Below are 22,417 nucleotides of genomic sequence, written 5' to 3'. Positions count from 1 at the left end.
ACTCATGGGAAGTAGAGTGATGTCAGGTGTGCAATTCCTCTCAGGTGTTTGTAGACTGCCTATTACTATTGATCTAAAAAGCCTGCATGAAGGATAGCAATTGTGATCAATAAACAAAATGGGAGAAGGAGAGTGAGTGCCCACCAGCTGTGGGAATAGCCAGGATACCAGATACTGATCAGTGAAGAGTTAAAAGCAGCATTCTGGAAACATTGGCTGGATGACTTCCTGACAAAGTTTATACAAGTATAGTTTTGCAAACGTGTGTGTGCAAGGACGTATGTGCCTACGTGCCACATATCCCGAAGCAGCCGGAGCAGAGAAAAAAAAATCACAGATGGGACCAGGCTGAAGGAGCAGCTGATGAATGTGCAGGGTCATCAGATCACTCTCATTGCAAACCCACGGGATAAATCACAATGATGCCTTCCCCACCCCCGAAGTGCTCATATTACTAAGAGAGACGAGGGCAGGAGGAAGAAGACCATGAGCTCAGGGAATTTACAGCACTTCTAACCAGAGGCATATTAATCAGGTTAACATCATGCCCACAATGGCTGATGAGCCCATGCATTCAGAAGTGCTTGCTGTAACAATGAGTGGGTAAAGATTAGAGGTGCATGGCGGACCTATGATTGCGTGGGCTCTTTACTTTATTACTGTGTTTTCTGCAGTGGAGGGAATTATTCTTCTTTACTGTATAAGTGAACATTATTGAGCCCAGTGATTTGTGGCTGACTGAGAGCATATCTTTTAGGAAGTCATCCAGTCTTAATTTAAAGACTCCATAGCTCCAGTTTTAACAAAGTGGAAGTGTTATAGTTTTAAAGGAGACAACTTAATCAGAAGGTTTAGAAAACCTGACAAGTGAGGAAAAGTTAAAAATAAACCTGGGTATGTTTAGTCTTGAGAAAAGAAGACTGAGGGGGGACTGGATAAGTCTTCAATATGTTAAGGGCTGTTATAAAGAGGACTGTGATCAATTGTTCTCTATTTCCACTGAAGGTAGCACAAGAAGTAATTAAGAACGGCCATCCTGGGTCAGACCAAAGGTCCATCTAACCCAATATCCTGTCTTCCAACAATGGCCAGTGCCAGGTGCTTAAACTTTCTATCTGCAAGGGTAGTTAAGCTCTGGAACAGGCTTCCAAGGGAGGAATCCCCATTACTGGAGGTTTTAAAGAACAGGTTGGACAAACACCTGTCAGGGATGGTCTAGGTTTTCTTGGTCCTGCCTTGGGGTGGAGGTGGACTACTTGACTTCTTGAGGTGCCTTCCAACCTTATGTTTCTATGATTCTATAGAAGGGTATAGAATGGTACCATGGTTTTTATGAAAGGATTAAACAGTATCAGTACCTGTAGGAATGGTCAATCAGTGAGCCAATATTTCTGTGTTTCATACCATACATGTCTTGCATGTATGCATACCATACATAAACTTCTGGAGAGTTTTATGGGTATAAATATGTGGAAGCTCAGAAATCCCTTTGCTTCTTCAGTGTGGCTGTATTTTGACAAGGTATTCTGTGGAAAAAACAAACAAACAAACAAACAAAGGCAGTGTGTTATCTATCAATGACTCCATAGCAAATTTGATCAATTTATATGTAAAAAGATGTTTTCCTAATTGCCACACTAGCAAACTCAACCGGAACTCTGAGAGTCAAGCTCGGTTCTTTGTGATTCACACATAAGCACCAACAATAAAGATGCTGCAGTCAGCATTTAGAGAACACAAGCCGGAAACAAAATCCAGCTCGCTCTCCAGTTGTTGTTCTGGCTCTGGAGGGCTAGCCAGAGAAAAAAGGAGTGAACACTTCTTTTTATTAGCAAACTAAGCAAAGATCATTCATAGACTGTAAGGCCGGAAGACATACCTAGATCACCTGGTCTGACCTCCTGTATAGCACAGTCCATGACATTTCATCCATTTACCTCTGTATTTAGCGCAATACCTTGTGTTTGGCCAAAGCAAACACAGATTCTGAATTCTTGGGGAACAGAGCTATGGAAGGACACAGTGCCATTTTTACATACTGTAGTCACTTTTCTGGTCATTACCTCCCTTTAAACGCTTATTAAAGTAATTTGTTATTTTCCAACTTGCTACCGGACTCAATTGTTATAACTCCAGAAATGAACAGAACCATTTGTGCATCATTCCAAGCTGCAGGGGAAGGGATGGGAGGTGGTAGAGGAAGAAGAAGAGATTTTTTTTCCTCTACACTATGTAGCATTCACAAAAAATCTGCAGAAAAACTGAAGCAGGCAAGCTGGTTCTTGTAGAGGGAGATTCAGGGCTGATTTCATTCGCATTCAATTTCCACCCTGAACAATAGCATTGATATAATATCTCTTTCTATACTTTTCCTCACACATACAGAGGTAGATGTACAAGTGCTTCTCATTTCTTTGAGTGGATTGAGAAGTTCCACACCAGGAGGCCAGGAATCGGCATTGGGGGGAAGGGAGATTATTTCAGCCTAACACAAACTATTCGTACTGGATTGTTTTCTACACACTTCTTTTGAGTTGACGTGTTACAGAATAGGGCTGTTCACCTGGATTGCATTAACTGATTTTCATCAATATATAGCCTTCATTTCCATCCAACCAACAGCTGCCCCTAGCTGGACCACAGCCTGAAACATGCCATATATGCACATGGTACAGCTCAGATTCCCAGCTTGGATGATAGCCTTCTAATGCTAGAAATAAGCGGAGGGAGTAGAATGATTCTCTACATAGATGGGGAAAGAAGGGTCGAAAGTTGGGCAGATTCATACCAGATTCCTTCATAAACTAATTTCAGAGGGGTAGCCATGTTAGTCTGTAACAACAAAAACAACGAGGAGTCCTTATGGCACCTTAGAGACTAACAAATTTATTTGAGCATAAGTTTTCATGGGCTATAACCCACTTCACACATATGCATCTGATGAAGTGGGTTATAGCCCACAAAAGCTTATGCCCAAATAAATTTGTTAGTCCTTAAGGTGCCACAAGGACTCCTGGTTGTTTTTGCTTCATAAACTAAGAATCAAATCAGTCTGTCCTAAGAATATAAACTGTCTTTTCAAAAGCTATTTATTTAATACAAAGAATTTCTCATGTGTTAGAAAATGAAGCTAAGCAAAACCTGGTTGTCATCTGTGTGGTTTACCAGGATTTTTTCAGTTTTGATGGAGCAATCCAATGTCCTGAAAGTCCAGCTCAAAGAACTTTCAGGGCCCACACATCACCACATTGCAACTTTGTATTGAAACACAATGACATGTTGATACCATCCTGTTACATTGCATCACAAAGTGTCCCTGTAATGCCCCATGTACAAAATGTCACAAAGTGACTTGCATACGTTTTTCCCTTTGGAAAACTGAGCTTTTGTATACTGTACTGTGACAGATGTGAGAGCCTGGCAGGGGGGATACTTCAAAGACTATTGTACTGAGATGTGCCAGTTGCTTTGGGCACATAAGATATTCATAGACGATTATGTCAATAAGCAGTATGTGTTTCTGTATGTTCTTGGCTCACTGGTTGGGCTTCCTGTGGAATACAGAATCACTAGGGGGTAATTAATGTAAATATCTGGACAAGTAAAAAGGATTAACCTGCTAGGGGAAAATACACATACTTGTTTTGACTGGGTTCAAGAGACCTAGCAAACAACGAACTAAGAATTTGGATCAAAAGTCAAGCTGATCTGACTCAAACTTAGATTTATTCCATAACGAAGAATGGCACGGACTTACCAGGAACTCATGTGTCTGATGGGTGACACCCATTAAGCTTAGCATGCATGTGGACTGTTATGTTATGATATGTTTTCTGTGTGCTGCTTTTGACCTAAGTAAATGTGCTGTGCTTTGGGAATGTTGGCTGGTCCCTGGTAACAAATGTCAGAGCCCCTGGGAAAAAGCAGGGCTGCAAATTAGACTTGCTATGATGATCACAGTGAAGAACTGATGGTACTGCAATTTAAAGGCCTAGTATGGAGGGAAAGGAACATGAGTTCCCACCCTGAGCAAGGTGAGGGCAAGAGGCACATCTACACTGCAAAAAAAAAAAACAAAAAAACCCCAAACAAAACAAAACCCTGAGGCAGCAAGTCTCAATGCCCAGTTTAACTGACTCAGGCTCACAGGGCTCATGCTAGGAGGCTAAAATTAGCAGTGTAGACATTTCTGCTCAGGCTGGAGCTCAGGCTCTGAAACCCAGCAAGGAGGGTGGGCCTCAGAGTCTGGGCTCCAACCCACATGGGAATGTCTACACTGCTATTTTTAGCCCTGTCGCATGAGCCCTGAAAACCTGAATCAGTTGACACAGGCTCTGTGACTCCCCACTGATTTTCTGTTTTTTGTTTTTTTGCAGTGTAGTCATACCCAAGGAGGCCATGAAGAGGTCACAGTCAGAGGTGCCTTTAACCCCAGAACTGAGCGTTGTTTTGGAAAATGCCTTTCAGAGACTGGTTTTGTTTTTACTGTTTTCTATCAGGGCACATCATCTGACTGCGGGCAGATGGAATGCAAGTCTAAGATAGCAGCTGCCTGGGAAAGCGCAGTGATGGAACAAGTTAGTAAATGAAATAAAGACACCTGAAAGAAGAGATGATGCAGTTCCCATGTTCTCAGCCCTTAGAAAGAAAAAGGGGACAGAAGAACACTATCAGTCTGGGGAGCTAGAGGAAATTCATCACGCACAGTATATTTCACAAACATTAGTTCTGCATGGGCTGAAAAAGCAGCAACCAGCTGCCCAGAAACAAATTTGAATTCCACTCTCTCAGGCATTACAGATGTCACATTAGTCTCTGTACTGACGTCTGCGAGCTAGCTGGGTGATAATTGAGAATGACATCTGATAACTTTTTTTACAGGGCTGGGGAAGGTGTTTTAGTTCCCTTTTTTCTCTCTTGCTCTTAGTAGCTTCTGGTCTGAAAGCCAGACCCATTGCTACTGGCGGAAATAGTTGGACGTCATGTTATGCCCCTGTGTATTGAGTTGGCCATGTTTATGTCTTTGCCTCCAGGCCAAAGATGTGATGTGCACAAATGGTAGCATTGTAACACAATGACATACGATGCCATGTCAAAGTATGATGACATCGCATCAGTTCAAAATTAATTTTCCTCATTTAAAACTCTTGTAAGTGAATGTAGTGCTTATGAAATGTAGCAGATTGACAGCCTAGAGGCCAAAGCCCTCTTTGTAGCTGTAGAACAGGTAAGACAATGGAAGCAGACTTCCCCACATTGCTCTGCCCATGTATCTCAACCTGCTGTGGAGGGACCGGTTTCAGGAGTCCGAGAGAAGTTTATTCTCATACCCACGCAGTCTCTGGGATCTTCTTCTGAGATTATCAACATGGATGTTAATTAGTGCCAGGTGGGCAGGTAGTCTTTCACCCCCCCACTAAGAATGCAACTGAGGCCACCAATTCATTTAATAAAGGGGATCTCAGATGGCAATAGCTTTCCATCACTGCTGATCTGGACTGGATTCCCCAGAAGATATTCGGTTTGCAGGACATAGGCCAGTCTCATCAAAATCAGAAAACAGAGGTGGAATCAAAGCAGGTCTGTCAGAAACTGCATCTTATTTCTTGTGAAAAAATTCAAAGAACCCACTTTTCTTTTTCACTGAAAATATTCATAGAATTTTTTAGTTTATGTCATACAACTGAAAGCCAAAAACATTGAAATGAAACTGCTAATTTTCTTGCAAAAATTTCTATTTCATTTTGAAAAGGCATTTTTAATTAAAAAAATAATAATAATAACCAGTGAACAATGTCCAACCAGCTGTAGGTGGAACTCAACTTGGGCCAGATTTTGAGAAATGCTGAGCACACAACACTCCAACCAAAGTTAATGGCAGCTACATGTACTTAACAACTTGAAACTTAACGCTGCGCAACTGAGCAATTCCCCTCCCCCCTAGTCTCTAACGTCCTGTCTCCCACTCTTTCTGTCTATCCTAGACACTCAGATGGCCCCCATCACCATAGCATTTGAGCACATCCAAATCTTTTTATGTATTTATCCTCAGAACACCCCTGTAGGGCAGTGCTATTGTCTCCATTGTACAGATGGGGAACTGAGACACGGAGAGACTAAGTGACTTGCCCGAGGTCACATATGAAGCCTGTGGCACAGCAAGGAATTGAGACTTTATTCTATTTTCTATAGGTGTGTATACCATGCTCATCACCTCAATATCTGAATGCCTTTCAATAGTGGATTAAGCAATGTTATTAACATTTGTCATGTGCTGCTTCTTGCATCCTTTCACCAGGGGAGAAGTATGAGTAGTGGGGTATTATGGGCCTATTTGTTTAGTTTGATTTTATAATACAGAGAGAGAGAGAGAGAGAGATGTAGGTTTATGTTATCTTTAAAAAAGGGAAGAAGAAGAATCCAGGGAACTGCAGGCCAGTCAGCCTCATCTCAGTCCCTGGAAAAATCATGGAGCAGGTCCTTAAGGAATCAATTTTGAAGCACTTCGAGGAGAGGAAAGTGATCAGGAACAGTCAGCATGGATTCACCAAGGGAAAGTCATGCCTGACTAACCTAATTGCCTTCTATGATGAGATAACTGGCTCTGTGGATGAGGGGAAAGCAGTGGACGTGTTATTCCTTGACTTTACCAAAGCTTTTGATATGGGCTCCCCACAATATTCTTGCCAGTAAGTTAAAGAAGTATGGGCTGGATGAATGGACTATTAAGTGTATAGAAAGCTCACTAGATCATCAGGCTCAAAGGGTAGCGATCAATGGCTCCATGTCTAGCTGGCAGCTGGTATCAAGCGGAGTGCCCCAAGGGTCAGTCCTAGGGTCAGTTTTGTTCAATACCGTCATTAATGATCTGGAGTATGGCGTGGATTGCAACCTCAGCAAGTTTGCAGATGACACGAAACTGAGAGGAGAGGTAGATACGCTGGAGGGTAGGGATAGGATACAGAGGGACCTAGAAAAATTGGAGGATTGGGCCAAAAGAAATCAGATGAGGTTCAACAAGGACAAGTGCAGAGTCCTGCACGTAGGAAGGAAGAATCCCATGCACTGCTACAGACTAGGGACCGAATGGCTCGGCAGCAGTTCTACAGAAAAGGACCTAGGGGTTGCAGTGGACGAGAAGCTGGATATGAGTCAACAGTGTGCCCTTCTTGCCAAGAAGGCCAATGGCATTTTGGGCTGTACAAGTAGGAGCACTGCCAGCAGATCAAGGGACGTGATCATTCCCCTCTATTCGGCATTGATGAGGCCTCATCTGGAGTACTGTGTCCAGTTTTGGGCTCCACACTACAAGAAGGATGTGGAAAAATGGGAAAGAGTCCAACGGAGGGCAACAAAAATTATTAGGGGGCTGGAGCACAAGACCTGTGAGGAGAGGCTGAGGAACGGGGATTATTTAGTCTGCAGAACAGAAGAATGAGGGGGGATTTGATTGTTGCTTTCAACTACCTGAAACGGGGTTCCAAAGAGGATGGATCTAGACTGTTCTCTGTGGTAGCAGATGACAGAACGAGGAGTAATGGTCTCAAGTTGCAGTGGGGGAGGTTTAGGTTGGATATTAGGAAAAACTTTTTCACTACGAGGATGGTGAAGCACTGGAATGGGTTACCTAGGTGATGGAATCTCCTTCCTTTGAGGTTTTTAAGGTCAGGCTTGACAAAGCCCTGGCTGGGATGATTTAATTGGGGATTGGTCCTGCTTTGAGCAGGGGGTTGGACTAGATGACCTCCTGAGGTCCCTTCCAACCCTGATATTCTATGATTCTATGATCTCTCTTCGTCCTCATGGGAGTATTTCACAATCCTGGATTGACTCCCAAGAAAGCTCTGTCTCCCTCACAGACAAGTTTTACCCTTACGGTAGAAAGTTCCATTGTGCCTGAGGAGCAGAATTGTCAATAACAGTCTTCATCCCAAAGCCTTAGTTGATCTTTTAAATATCCTCGCCCCAGGCCACAGAGCACCTTGAAGATAAGGACTGGGACCTTGACCTCCATTTGATATCCTGAGTTATTTTAAAAGGTAGTATTAGCTCTAGTTCAGGGATGGGCAAACTACGGCCCGTGAGCCACATCTGGCCCGCAGGACCGTCCTGCCCGGCCCCTGAGCTCCTAGCCGGGAGGCTTGCCCCCGGCTCCTCCCCCACTGTCCCCACTGCCACGCAGGCAGCACAGCTTGCGCCCAACCCCAGGCTTTCAAATAAGCCTGTCCTGCCACTCTGAGTGGCCTGGTAAGGGGATGGGGGAAGGGTAGGAGGTCCCGGGGGGCAGTCAGAGGACAGGGGGAGGTTGGATGGGGTGGAGGTTCGGGAGGTGGTGTTTAGGAGACAGGGAGCAGGGGGGGTTGGACAGGGGATGGGGTCCTGGGGGGAGCAGGTAGGGACGGGGGTCCTGGAAGGGGGAGGTCAGGGGAGAAGGAGTGGGGGAGGGAGGGATGGGTCGGGGATCCCAGGAGGCCTGTCAGGGGGCAGTGGTGTGGATAGGTCGCAGTAGTCAGGGGACAGGGAGCAGGGGGGATTTGGATAGGGGGTGGGGTCCTGGGGGGGGGCGGTTAGGGGCTGGGGGTCCCAGGAGGGGGCGGTCAGGGGACAAGGAGCAGGGGGGGTTGGATGGGTCAGGGGTTCTGAGGGGGGCAGTCAGGCGGTGGATAGGGGGTGGGGGCCAGGCTGTTTGGGGAGGCACAGCCCTCCCTACCCGGCCCTCCATACCATTTCGCAACCCCGATGTGGCCCTCTGGCCAAAAAGTTTGCCCCCCCCCCACCCCGTTAATGAACTGAACTGATTGTTTCTGGTCATCATGTCCATCAAGATTTGAGAACTAGTAGATTTCATCCTCTCACACCTATTTTTTATTCATAGATTGGAAAAGGAAAACAAGGTTTTCAACTCCCAGTTGTTTTCTTAACTTCGAATGAACTAGTCATTGAACTTAACTAGTTGAACAAACTGAAATGAAGAAAATATTCTCTCTGCCCCTGCAGAAGAGGCTCCTGCTGTCAAAAGCTGGTTTAGCACTTTAGCAAACTCTGGTCCCAGATGCATAGCCAATTACGCAAACCACTGGTAGAACTTTCTTAAAAATTTGGCAGCAAACACATACTGCTTTATTTTTTTATTTAATTGAAACGATTTTAATAGCTTATAATAAGTTTAGATCATAATATAGGTTGACAATGTTAAATAGGTTAATTTTATAAAAAATAAACCTGTATTTAGTTTAAATTTAAAAAATCCAATTTAAATTAAAAAATCATCAATTTTTATCCACATTGGCTACTTGTGGATACTGCTGTGTGAGAGTTTAGCATCAGTGTGGAATCCAAGAGTACTCCTAATCTATGGACTGACTTGACCAGTTGTGAGTTTATGTCTTCTACTAATGACAATCGGATCAGGGCTGCAAAATTGTCAAAACACGTTCCTCTGCCCACCAGCATCACTTTTGTCTTGCTTGGGTTCAGGTTCAACCAGCTCCTCTTCATCCATGAGCTGATCATAGAATCATAGAATCATAGAATATCAGGTTGGAAGGGACCACAGGAGGTCATCTAGTCCAACCCCCTGCTCAAAGCAGGACCAATCCCCAACTAAATCATCCCAGCCAGGGCTTTGTCAAGCCTGACCTTAAAAATATCTAAGGAAGGAGATTCTACCACCTCCCTAGGTAACGCATTCCAATGTTTCAACACACTCCTAGTGAAAAAGTTTTTCCTAATAGCCAACCTAAACCTCCCCCACTGCAACTTGAGACCATTACTCCTTGTTCTTTCATCAGCTACCACTGAGAACAGTCTAGATCCATCCTCTTTGGAACCCCCTTTCAGGTAGTTGAAAGCTGCTATCAAATCCCCCCTCATTCTTCTCTTCCGCAGACTAAACAATCCCAGTTCCCTCAGCCTCTCCTCATAAGTCATGTGTTCCACTCCCCTAATCATTTTTGTTACCTCTGCTGGACTCTTTCCAATTTTTCCACATCCTTCTTGTAGTGTGGAGCCCAAAACTGGACACAGTACTCCAGATGAGGCCTCATCAATGCCGAATAGAGGGGAACGATCACGTCCCTCGATCTGCTGGCAATGCCCCTACATATACATCCCAAAATGCCATTGGCCTTCTTGGCAACAAGGGCACACTGTTGACTCATATCCAGCTTCTCGTCCACTGTAACCCCTAGGTCCTTTTCTGCAGAACTGCTGCCGAGCCATTCGGTCCCTAGTCTATAGCGGTGCATTGGATTCTTCCGTCCTAAGTGCAGGACTCTGCACTTGTCCTTGTTGAACCTCATCAGATTTCTTTTGGCCCAATCCTCCAATTTGTCTAGGTCCCTCTGTATCCTATCCCTACCTTCCAGCGTATCTACCACTCCTCCCAGTTTAGTGTCATCTGCAAACTTGCTCAGGGTGCAATCCACACCATCCTCCAAACCATTTATGAAGATATTGAACAAAACCGGCCCCTGGACTGACCCTTGGGGCACTCCACTTGATACCGGCTGCCAACTAGACATGGAGCCATTCATCACTATCCTTTGAGCCCGACAATCTAGTGAGCTTTCTAGCCACCTTATAGTGCATTCATCCAGCCCATACTTCTTTAACTTGCTGGCAAGAATACTGTGGGAGAGAGTGTCAAAAGCTTTGTGGCAAAAAAACATAGACAGAGGCAAAAAAAGCATTGAGTACGTTAGCTTTTTCCACATCCTCTGCCACTGTGTTGCCTCCCTCATTCAGTAAGGGGCCCACACTTTCCTTGACTTTCTTCTTGTTGCTAACATACCTGAAGAAACCCTTCTTGTTACTCTTAACGTCTCTTGCTAGCTGCAACTCCAGGTGTGATTTGGCCTTCCTGATTTCATTCCTGCATGCCCGAGCAATATTTTTATACTCTTCCCTGGTCATTTGTCCAATCTTCCACTTCTTGTAAGCTTCTTTTTTGTGTTTAAGATCAGCAAGGATTTCACTGTTGAGCCAAGCTGGTCGCCTGCCATATTTACTATTCTTTCTACACATCGGGATGGTTTGTCCCTGTAACCTCAATAAGGATTCTTTAAAATACAGCCAGCTCTCCTGGACTCCTTTCCCCCTCATGTTATTCTCCCAGGGGATCCTGCTCATCAGTTCCCTGAGGGAGTCAAAGTCTGCTTTTCTGAAGTCCAGGGTCCATATTCTGCTGCTTTCCTTTCTTCCTTGTGTCAGGATCCTGAACTTGACCATCTCATGGTCACTGCCCCCCACGTTCCCATCCACTTTTGCTTCCCCTACTAATTCTTCCTGGTTTGTGAGCAGCAGGTCAAGAAGCGCTCTGCCCCTAGTTGGTTCCTCCAGCACTTGCCCCTTCTTGGAACACCATTCCATGGTCAAAGAATCCAAAGCCTTCTCTCCGACACCACCTGCATAGCCATTCGTTGACTCCTCCAAGCAATGGGCCATCTTGGTGGTGGTGTGGTTGTATGTGATAAAGTATAGGTAAAGTTGTGTGGTGTCTGCATATTGCTGGCACTTGAGCCCTTGCCAACTGACCAGTTCACCTGCTGGCTGCATATAGGTGTTGAAAAGACTGGAGAGAGAATTGATCCTTGTGGGACAGCACAAATGAGGGGTTGTGGTAGTGGAGGTCCAGTTTCCCATCTCTACTTAGTGGGTGGGTCTTTCTCAGGTCCCAGGCTACTGTCCTAAACACCCTTCCACCTTTTGTTTGTCTTGTCTGTTTAGACTGCACGTTCTTCTGGGCAGGGGCTTTCTCTTACTATGTGTATACATGGTACCTATACTGGGCACTTTATGGGGCACACCTATGCCCCCTGGGGATTCCCTTAACCCGACAGAATCCTCTGCTGCTCCACTTTGGTAGCTTTTATGCCCGCTTTGTGCTGCCAGAGCAGGACAAAGAGGCTGTACTGAGGTCAGGATCTGGCTCTCTATTCATTACAGTACGTTAGGCAATTTAGTGGGTCTCTGAGCCTAAAGAGTGTGTCTAGCTTAGTGTTGCAATAGGTTAGTAACGTAAGTATGTCCTAAATTTCTCTAGTCACTGGAGATATAGTACGGGTAGTGTAATGAAAATGAGGTCTGGTAACTCCCAACTGCGGTGTGGCCTATGCTCATGAGTTAGTGCTGTAACCATGGCTAGGAGCAAGTAGAAGACCTGTACAAATTGAACTGCTCCCACCCCTTCTTTAGAAGCAGCTGAGGGTCCAATTCTCAAGGTGCAACACTGTGGTCATTTGTGCCTATGCCAAGTGACCACAAAGATGAAAGAGAGCAACAAATCCTGAGTTGGTTGCATTTTACACCCATTTTGCTCTCGCTTTGCACAGGTGTAAATAATTACAGTACCTACAGATCCAGGGAGAATCAGGTTCTGCAGCTTCTTCTTGACTAGCATAAAAGTGGGGACTTTTAGATCATGTTAGTTACCACAATCTAACATACACGTTACCAAACTCTACTGTAGACAGGGCAGTTGTACTCTAGTATGTGCTAAGCTGGTTAAGTTGAAGCCTGCACTCATTGCTAAGCCTCAGTGTGACCATCTTAGCTCATGCAAGCCTAGGCTTTAACTCAACCAGCTTGGGATGTGCTCCAGTATGACTGTCCTGCCTGCACTAGGGGTTTAGTATGTTAGTTAGATCATACTTCTTTAAGCAACAAACCCCTTTTACTCTAGCCAAGACAAGATGTATGGGTGAAATCCTGCCCCCATTGAAGTCACTGTCTCCAATGGACCCAGGATTTCACACTGTGTGGTCACGAGTTCCCTCCAAATGCTAGTGTCTTCCTTGCTATGGTGTCATTTTTTACATTTTTTTAAAAAAATGCAAATTCCCCAAATTTACTCCTTAATTTGAGAAAACTTATATAGATATTTTAAAAAGCACAGGGGCAGTGAGCAGGTGAAGGAAGCCTCCTTTTGCTCTGAATCACCCAAGTGAAAAATCAGTGGCTTAATTTTCAAAGGTTTTAAATAACAGCAGTGCGCATTGACTTCAATTTGGTTTTTTGCTTCTGTTCAAAATCTTTGACCTTCAGGACACTGTTTGTTTAGTGGCAGCAGTATGGATCAGCGGCTAGGGCCTCAGCCAAGGAGACCTGGATTCTCGTCCCAATTCTGCTAATACCACTGTGTTACCTTCAGCTAGTCACTTCATCACTCTATGCCTCAGTTTCCCCACCTGTATTTTAAAATAAGTGGGGGGTGATAATGATCCTTACCCTCCTGTGTAAGGCACTTGATCTATGGATGGAAAGAGCTCAGCTATACAGTGTTGATCGGGATATTCCATTGCTTTGGCCAGTACTATTCAGTGCCTATTAACAGTAACCAGTTCATTATTGTACTTGCTATTGCAATGGGAAAAAGAATGCCTTAAAAGGCTGATGTGGGGTGTGACTGATTGTCTGAACTACTATCACACAATGCTTTGTTTCTTACCATTTATCTAAAGCTAAATGCCAGCTGTGTTTGATGACTAAAGATACAGAAAAGCATGAATACCAATGCAAGTCTCTCTCATATAAAGTATTCCCATATTTTCGAAAAGTATCTTTTTCTTCACTCCATGTTTGCACAATTTCCTTAGTTCCTTTCTCAAGGCATTTTGAACAGGATTTTTCCCAGCTTTCAGTTTATCTTTCTCAAGCCTTCTGTTAGTCAATCTCCCCAGTCAATCCTGTGGAGTGTTCTGGGCTCTGCTGACACAGTTGGAATGACTTATGCGTTATTTTAAACAAAATGGAACAGGCAGATGATGTAAGATGCAGATGGTCTCTTTGTCATGTGGGGAGCTGCTGCCACTTACTGGCGTCATGTCATGTTTGAGTGGAAAGGTTTTTCCTACCATATTCTTTCTAAGGAAGGTTTCAAAGATGAAACATCATGAGACATGTTGATACCAAGGCCAGGCTGGGGGAATTTTCATTTATAATTCAGGGGCTCCTTCATAGTTTCTTTGGAGCCCTGAGGAGCCCTCTGCCCCATATTTCTATCACTTTCCTCCCTGTCCCCCTCCTCCAACCCCAGGGTTGCTAAGTCCTAGCTCTCAGAACCAGGGAGAGACCTGAAGAGTTTAAGCATTTCTTCCACTGGACATATGAAAGCAAGCAGTGATTCTCACTGCAAAGGCCAAGCTAACTGGGTCCTCTAATCAGTCCACCATCCGAGTTAGGACTGTGAATGGAACCCAACATTCAAAGTCACAATCAGTTGTGAACACTACTGAGTTTGCGTAAAGGGGGAAAAAATCACCTGCCAGCCCCTTGCCCCAAAATTACAGATGGACTGGTTATGGTATTTGATATTTAGTTTTAACATGAGACCTAAATGGAAAGGAGAAAGACACTAAATTTTACTAGAGTACTTTTTGAATGCATGTAAGTGGTGCTTAAAATCAACTGGCATGAAACAATCCATGGGGAGGAATGAAAAGGGAAATGGAAAGAGTACCAAAATAATCTTACATCCAACAGCGAGCTATAATTGCTGACAGGGAATGGATCTAGAGGGGCTTCTTACCTCCCAATGTAACTTAAATTACCTTTCCTGCATGACCCCTGCCATGGTCAGTAAAGGTTTATCAACCAGGTCTTTGAAGCACAGTCCATAGGAAATTCTAACTAGCCCTGTTTTCAAGGTGGAGGAAAGTGCTGTTAGATCTGCCATTGTGTTGGTTCTGTACATAAATGTTCAGGTTTGTTTCCTTTTTGCTGAGATCTGTACGTGTGGCTACAAATCCTTCCTTGCCACCTGCAGAAGGTATTTCTAATTACAGCACAAGCACATCTTGTGCCAGTCAGCAGGTCCACAAAAGAACCAGGCAAAGGAGCAGAAATAGTTTTGCAATGAAAGCAGGACTGAAGAGAGAATGTCGCAAGACTGATCTCTTCTCCAGTCTGGCATCAGTGCTGGGAAACTGAAGCACAATCTAGAGAACAGGGCATTAATTCTGCTTGAATAGCAGACTGTATTTCCTCCACCAGACTGTTCTGGGGAACTAATTACACAGACTCCCAAATCAAAGAAATATAAAACAGTCTGCAAATTATTGCAACGTTGATTTGTTGGCAGCCCAAACCATGACATATGGTCCTTCAGTATGATATCCCATTCAACAGGGTTGCTAGTGTAGCTCATTACGCAAAGTAATGACGTAAGTAACGGTAAGAAACTGCTTATAGAAATTTTATTTTAGGTCGTTTCCCTATTTTAGGTTGTTTAGTCACACAAGAAGAAACTCAGTGGTTTAAAGGGATGCTGCTGATCTGGTTAGGCTCTTAAACATCCTTTCCTTATAGAAAGGATGTAAATCACATTCTCTCTCTCTCACACACACACACACACACACACACACACACTGTTAAAAGAACATTACTGAGTGCTTCAACTTACAGCCTAATAATGTAGGGGGTTTTGTGTGTAATTTCCTATATAGTTAAAAAAGCCAATGGAAAAAAACAGAAATTCCATCATGTGGCATCATGTTGACACCCACATGGGTCATCAGCGGGTTGGGACCTTTAGATCCTCCTCATAGACCTCTATCATTTGAGCTAATGAAATAACTGACAGCAGTTGTAGGTTGTCATCCTCTCTGCTGACCAGCTTTAAAGGGGGATGAGACACACCCTTTTCTATGGGGTTTCACAGATATTTCATGACAGCAGAGTACTAGTGAGACTCAGGCATCCTGGATTCCATTCCAGGCCCTGGGGCATAGTGCTCTCTAGTGGGCACAGACTTTTCTGCCCATTGCCCCCCAAGCTTGACCCCTTAGTCCTGTCCCCTTGTCCCCATCCTTCCTCTTCCTCACTCTGGTTCCTCATAGAAGTCCCATTATCCTCACCTAGCCAATCCCAGTCTCCATGCATCAAGCTTCTCATTCCAGTCTCCCTGCTCAGCCCAGCCCAGCAAATCCTAAGCTATGTCTACACTGCATTCGTCTTTCAGTGGCATGTAGAGTATGCACTCAGGTAGTCCGCCTCGCACAGTTTTAAGTAGCAGTGTAGATGGTGAGGCATGACTTAGGTGAGTAGAGTACAGACACACCTGAAGGATGTGGGTATGTATGCGAGAACACACCCAACATGGCTCTCTACTTGCCCAAGCTGAGCCTGCCCATTTACACGGCTCTTTTTAGCTGTATAGTGTCCCACTGCCTCCCAGCTGCTGGAGCCTTTTCCCACCGCAGGACAAGACTGCAGGACCTGGGGAAAGGTCTGGCAGTGGTGAGGCAGTGGGGAAAGAACTCTGGCAGTGGGGAAATGCTCTGGCAGGGGGGAAAGGCTCAGTCTTTCTCCATGGCCTGCCCCCGGTGAGAGTCTTTCCTCGCCACAGTGAAAGCTCCAGCAGAGGGAACTACTGAAGCTTTTCCCTGCTGCCTTACCCCTCGCAGAGCCTTTCACTGGCATGTGCAGCTACACACCGCAGTGAGGGCACAGCTCGCTTGTCACTGTGTCGTGTAGCTACACATACCCTACAAACCACCAAAAGTGGTGTGTAGTGTAGATGTAGCCCTAGTGTCTCACCCCTCTGGACTCTCTGTCCCAATGCCCCCCACCCAGTCCCCGTCTCTTTGCCCAGCCAGGTCCAGTTCTCCTCCCCCACCCTGGCTTCTCGTCACATCATTTTATCTCCCCGCCCCTCCCTCATCACACAAGTCACAAGGTAGTATTTCCAGGGCCAAGGTTAGGTGGAGGCACTACAGGCCCATTCCTACAGTCCCAGCTCATGGAATCAGGTGATTACATCAGAACCTCAACTTTCATTCAAAAGAAAAGTAATTTTCTAGCCCTTGTGGTTGCAGAGAAAAACTTGAAAGCATGTCCCAAATGTAACTGCTGCAGACATGTCTGCCTGAGTAGGCAGACATCCTGAAAAAACAGCTCTGAGAGAATTCAACTCTCCTATCTCAATGGAGCGCTAGTATCATGGAGGCAGTACTTTGCCAATGTTAGGTATAATATTTCTTTCCCTTTCATTTATCCCAGCTTACTTCTCTCCTGGAGTATAGACCACAGTTAAGTCCTTCCAGGACTTATATTTCATATATTTTTTTTTTAAAAAGTTAAATCTCTGAGCAAACAAAAGTGACAATCTCTAAAGGAAAAACGTTTACTAAGTCCACCTACCTGGCTCCCACTCCTCCTATTTATAAATTCCTCCCCCCTACCCTTGAGTTCCCATTGGTTCCACTCTCAGCGAGCAATTCTGGATGCGTCCTGCCAGGCAGCTTGCCCACAACAAAAGTTATCCAAGTAGCTTCAAACAGCTATCGAGCATTCCTAGTTCCTAACACACCCCAATTCTAGACGATTCTGGCCGATCCAGCGGAGTCACCCCCACCTGACTCTGGCTGCTCTGCAGACACACACACAGTTCCAAAAACAAAAACAATAAATCCCATGTCCTCCCCACTCTTCCTTCCCTTGATTTGCACCACTCAGTGCTGCAATAGAAGTATGAGGGTTACACTAGCTCCAAGAGCCACTGCTCCGAGGGGGCCCTACAAACACTTCCCCTACAGGGCACTCTGTGTGTGGCAAGAGAGGAAGAGTACAGCAGACCTGGCCCATCTACCAAAGCAGATATATATTGGTTGCTGGAGAGTCCTCTTGCTGCCACCCCTTCCTCTCTAGGGGGAGAGAATCCCAGTTGCTGCTCCAGGGGGGAATATGGAGGAGCCATACCATTGCCCCCGGCTCTCTGAGATAGGGACCTCCTGCCCTCACCACTCCAGGTGGAGGGCACAGCCCTACGGGCAGAACCTTGGGGAGCCTTTGTTGTGGGGGCCCATCTGCCTTAATCCAGCCCTGATTGGGTAAGTGTAACTCGTGTACCCAGATGGTTTAAAAAGGCCACTGGAGCTTTGTCTCTCCTGGCGAAGATGCAGGATCAGGGAATTTTGCATCCATAAACCCACCAATCTCCACAAAAAAGAAAATGCAGGCAGTCGACTGCAGCCCTGCTTCAGTGGAGAAGCCTTTGAGAGGCCTGCCAGGCAGAACAGGTTAAGATACAAACTGGCTTCTCCTCCATATCACCATACAGTCTGGGAACAGCCCTCATTTGTGGACTCCACATGGTATAATAGTGCAATCCACGGTGCAATAGCAACCAAAGAGATCCCTATAAACCCACCAATCCACCCAGAAGGGACTCTTCAGTAGGATCCATGCAATTTGCTGGGCCTGGAGCCTGCTCTCCCCTCTTGCAGGGTAGGCCCTGTCAGAGATAGGCTCCATTAGGGCCAGACCTTCACAGCCCCTCACATCCCAGCATCCCTGTGTAGCAGGACTGCAACAGTTCCTTATCCTCCACCATCCCCTTTGTTTGTTGCACCTGCCTGTTGTAGACTGTAAGCTCTTTGGGGGCTGGGTCTGCCCTTTTACATGGCCATATAATGCATAGCACAAAGGGGTCTCATCCCTAGTTAAAGTCTCCAGGTACGTCCACAAGAAAAATAATAGCGGCTGGCTGAAAATTTTCCAGTTAAATTGTTTTGACAAAAAAAATGGGTTTGGATTCTTCACAAAATGATTTTTTCCACAAGAAGAGTCTGTTTTCCATGGAAGATTTTGAATTGTGGTCGAAAAAAATCAAAGGGCTAGAAAATGAGATACTGTATGTGGGTTTGGTTTTCAGACAAAATATTTCAGTATCTGAATTTCTGGCCCCACCCTCACCCTGAAAGAAAGAAAGAAAGAAAGAAAGAAAGAAAGAAAGAAAGAAAGAAAGAAAGAAAGAAAGAAAGAAAGAGTCAAACTAGTCCATGTGAGAAGGAAGAAAAAAAAACATTTTTTGACCCAGCTCTAATAAATAGTTTCAGTAGTCTGGGTTTTCTGTCGTCTCCAGGACTTCACCCCAAGGGAGTGTGGTATTAAAGGCCAGCCCAGAATTGCATCGCTCTGCACTGATAGAGTACTAGCAGACAGCCAAGAGGCAAACACACACCTCTATAAGACAAAGGTGACTGAGTGCATGGTCTCTAAGAAAGGCTTCTACCCCCTCCACGTACAGTCTGTGGAGTCATAGTACGGGAACTGCTGTTGATTTTCAAGTGAGCTGTTTGTGCAACTGGCCTGTTGGACACGAGTACTAGGAGAAAGGGCATAGGCACTACATAAACAAGCTATCATTGTGTAAAGAAATAAGCAGATGGAGGTCATGATCAGCTGCAGCTCTTACGTTGCCACTGAATTAACCTGACATTTCTGACATATGATCTTTGCCAGCTGTGAATTGGGAAACGGGTTGCATGAAATGGAGCAGGGAGAGGATGACACTGTACAGCATTGTGTTTTCCCACATATGGCCTGGCTGGCACTCAGTACCACAGAGGGGCGCAGCTACATTCCAGCAGCAGGGGAGAAATGGGGCAACAGCATTCACTCTTTAAAGGCCCAAAGCTGCCAAGAGCAGAATCCTCTGATGGCAGCAGCCACAAATGCTGTGGCCGAGGTGATTCTTCTTCTTATTATCATCACAGTAGCATCGAGAAGCCCCCGTTAAGATCAGGGCCCCGCCATGCTTGGTGCTGTACACACAGGGAGTAGAGAATAGTATCTTCCAGTAGTATCTGTCCTGAGGAGCTTACACCCTAAGGGCCAGGTTCAAAGCCCACTGCAGTTAATAGGAGTCAAACCCTAATTAGACAGGGCAGACAAACTTCAGGAGAAAGCCAGAGATGGCACAGAGAGATGAAGTGATTCACGAAAGGTCAGTCAGGGAAATGAACACCACCCTTCTGAATCTCAGTTCATTGCCTTAACAAGACCAGCCTTCTGCTCAGACACATGTATAAAGTGGTGTATTTATTCTGCTGGGTTATTAGTGACCTGGAGGTACAAAACGAGGTGACTGATCCAACGCTACACCTTTATGGTGGTGTTGTTCTCGACCCATGTAATTACCAGGTGATTATTTCTCAATGTATGTTGTCATAAATATAAAGGGAAGGGTAACCACAAGGGTAATACAGTGCTATAAAATCCCTCCTGGCCAGAGGCAAAGTCCTTTTACCTGTAAAGGGTTAAGAAGTTCAGGTAACCTGGCTGGCACCTGACCCAAAATGACCAATGAGGGGACAAGATACTTTCAGATCTGGAGAGGGGGAAAAGGCTTTTGTCTGTCTGTTTGATACCTTTGCCAGGAACAGATCAAGGATGCAAGCCCTCCAACTCCTGTAAAGTTAGTAAGTAATCTAGCTCGAAAATGCATTAGGTTTTCTTTGTTTTGGCTTGTGAAATTCGCTGTGCTGGAGGAAATGTGTATTCCTGTTTTTGTGTCTTTTTGTAACTTAAGGTTTTGCCTAGAGGGATTCTCTATGTTTTGAATCTGACTGCCTGTAAGATTATCTTCCATTCTGATCTTACAGAGTTGTTCTCTTATCTTTTTTTGTTCTTCTAATAAAGTTCTGTTTTTTAAGAATCTGACTGGGTTTTTTGGGTCTTAAAAGTCCAAGGCTGGTCTGTGCTCATCTTGTTTATTCTCAAGCTTCCCCAGGAAAGGGGGTGTAAGGGCTTGGGGGGATAGTTTGGGGAAATAGGAACTCCAAGTCGTCCTTTCCCTGATTGTTTGTTAAATCGCTTGGTGGTGGCAGCGTTTACCTAATCCAAGGGCAAAGACTTTGTGCCTTGGGGAAGTTTTAACCTAAGCTGGTAGAAATAAGCTTAGGGGGGTCTTTCATGCGGGTCCCCACATCTGTACCCTAGAGTTCAGAGTGGAGAAGGAACCCTGACATATGTTCAGGGTGTTCCCACAGGGTCTGGTTGTACCTGGCCACTACAGAGGTATGTAAAAGGAAGGGAGGTGGAGAGAGTACAAGGAGCCTCCCACTCCTTCCATGTGAGGGGCCAGGCACAGGCATAGATCTTGCACTCCCCAGGCACCAAGACTGCTTAAGGGCAGTGCTATTGCCAGTGCTAGACTGTCCAGGAGGAGCAAGGAAGGGGGTATTCCTAGGCTGGTGGGGAGGTTATGCTGGACTATCCTCAGGGCTGGTGGATGTTCTGCCCCTCTGCTCGCAGAAGCATTATGCATGGCTGAACAGCTCCGCCCACCACTGATACCATGCTGTAGCCCATAGACTTAGCCATGCATGGTTTCTGGATCCGCCAGCTTCTATTGGCAGAGCTTACTGAGAGGAAACTCCTCCTGGGAACAGAGTGCAGCACCATAGATTGCCTGTTGCAACCCCTTTGGTGCCACAAGAAGCCCACAAATTGGAAAGAGGTAGCTAGGGAGGATCAGCCACAGGGCACATGGGAGATGCGTTGATTCATCCACCTCCTGGGGAGCCTCCTATTGAGCTATAGACAGAGTTTAAAGTTTAATGTGCAAAAGGGGCCAGAGTGCAAATCCTGCACCTACAGGAGTAAAGCAAGCCCCAGTAGAAATAAAAAGAGGTCTTCTTGGGCTATTGGGGATACCCAGATCCAGATAAAAGAGGGAGGTGTCAGTTTTTCTTGTTTTTAAAAATAGAGAATTGACCATGCTTATTTGCAAGTAATGACTGAGAAAAGGAAAAGTTCATTCAGAGGTTCCTTTGGACACATTTTTGTTTACAACTTTTAGCGCACATAAACCTGGAGGAGCTGCTATCCTCCTTCACAAAAATCTGCCTTTCCAGAGAGAAAACGATAGCTGATGATAAATGCATCCCCCACTAACAAATTATATTGTGAAAGAATTAACTGAAGAAGCACATATATGCCCCCTGCAGCTGATCTGAATTGCCTCTCTAGTTTTGTCTGATATTTGTTCTTCCCCTCAGGGTGTTCTTGTTCTTGGAGGAGATTTTAATGTTGTCTCTAATCCCTGTTTGGACAGACTTCCAGCCAGCCCAAAACCTTTTAAGGCTTAATTGTATAGAACATCAGATATGATCTTTTTATATGCAGCACATTGAGCAGACATTAAGAGATCTTTCTCTTATGAGAAAGGGCCTGATCCTGTGAAGTCACCAAGGGACAGATTTTCAAAAGAGCTCAGCACCCAACATCTCCTCTGGTTCTCAAGGCAAACTGCTGGGTGCTGAGCACTTTTGAAAATCTGGCCCTAAACAATACTCAGAATCAGGCCCAAAGACCATATATACACACACATACAAATATTACAATTCTGCAGAGATTGCTTTGGCCGTTTGTGACACCCTGTACCTCGGGGGAACACCCAGGACCCCCATGTTCATCCTTGTAAAACGATTGTGTGGTATCCAATGCAAAGTCTGTCATGTTGGGTGTCTTCGGAAGGCTCATGATGCACTGAGCATGGCTATTATAGTAATTGTTATAGTGATGTTATAGGTTATCATTTCATGTATATATTTATGGGGCTGAAAATGTATCCTTCTGGCTTAAAGCAAGCCCAAATAAAAAACTCTCCAGGAGCAAAGGGGCAGTTCACCTC

General features: G+C 45.1%; 1 protein-coding gene across 1 annotated transcript in view; it reads right to left on the bottom strand.

Annotated features, from left to right (window-relative positions):
• Positions 1-1,132: 1,132 nt before the first annotated feature.
• LOC102933736 (heat shock transcription factor 2 binding protein) overlaps positions 1,133-22,417 on the bottom strand; it is a 123,638-nt gene continuing 102,353 nt past the window's right edge. Inside the window, exon 10 of the transcript XR_006287926.1 lies at positions 1,133-1,526. The gene's annotated coding sequence lies outside the window, so the exon portion shown is untranslated. The remainder of the gene's footprint in view (positions 1,527-22,417) is intronic.

The sequence above is a fragment of the Chelonia mydas genome, chromosome 1, assembly GCF_015237465.2.
Source record: "Chelonia mydas isolate rCheMyd1 chromosome 1, rCheMyd1.pri.v2, whole genome shotgun sequence".
Lineage (NCBI taxonomy): Eukaryota > Metazoa > Chordata > Testudines > Cheloniidae > Chelonia > Chelonia mydas.
This window is presented reverse-complemented; position numbering and strand designations above follow the sequence as displayed.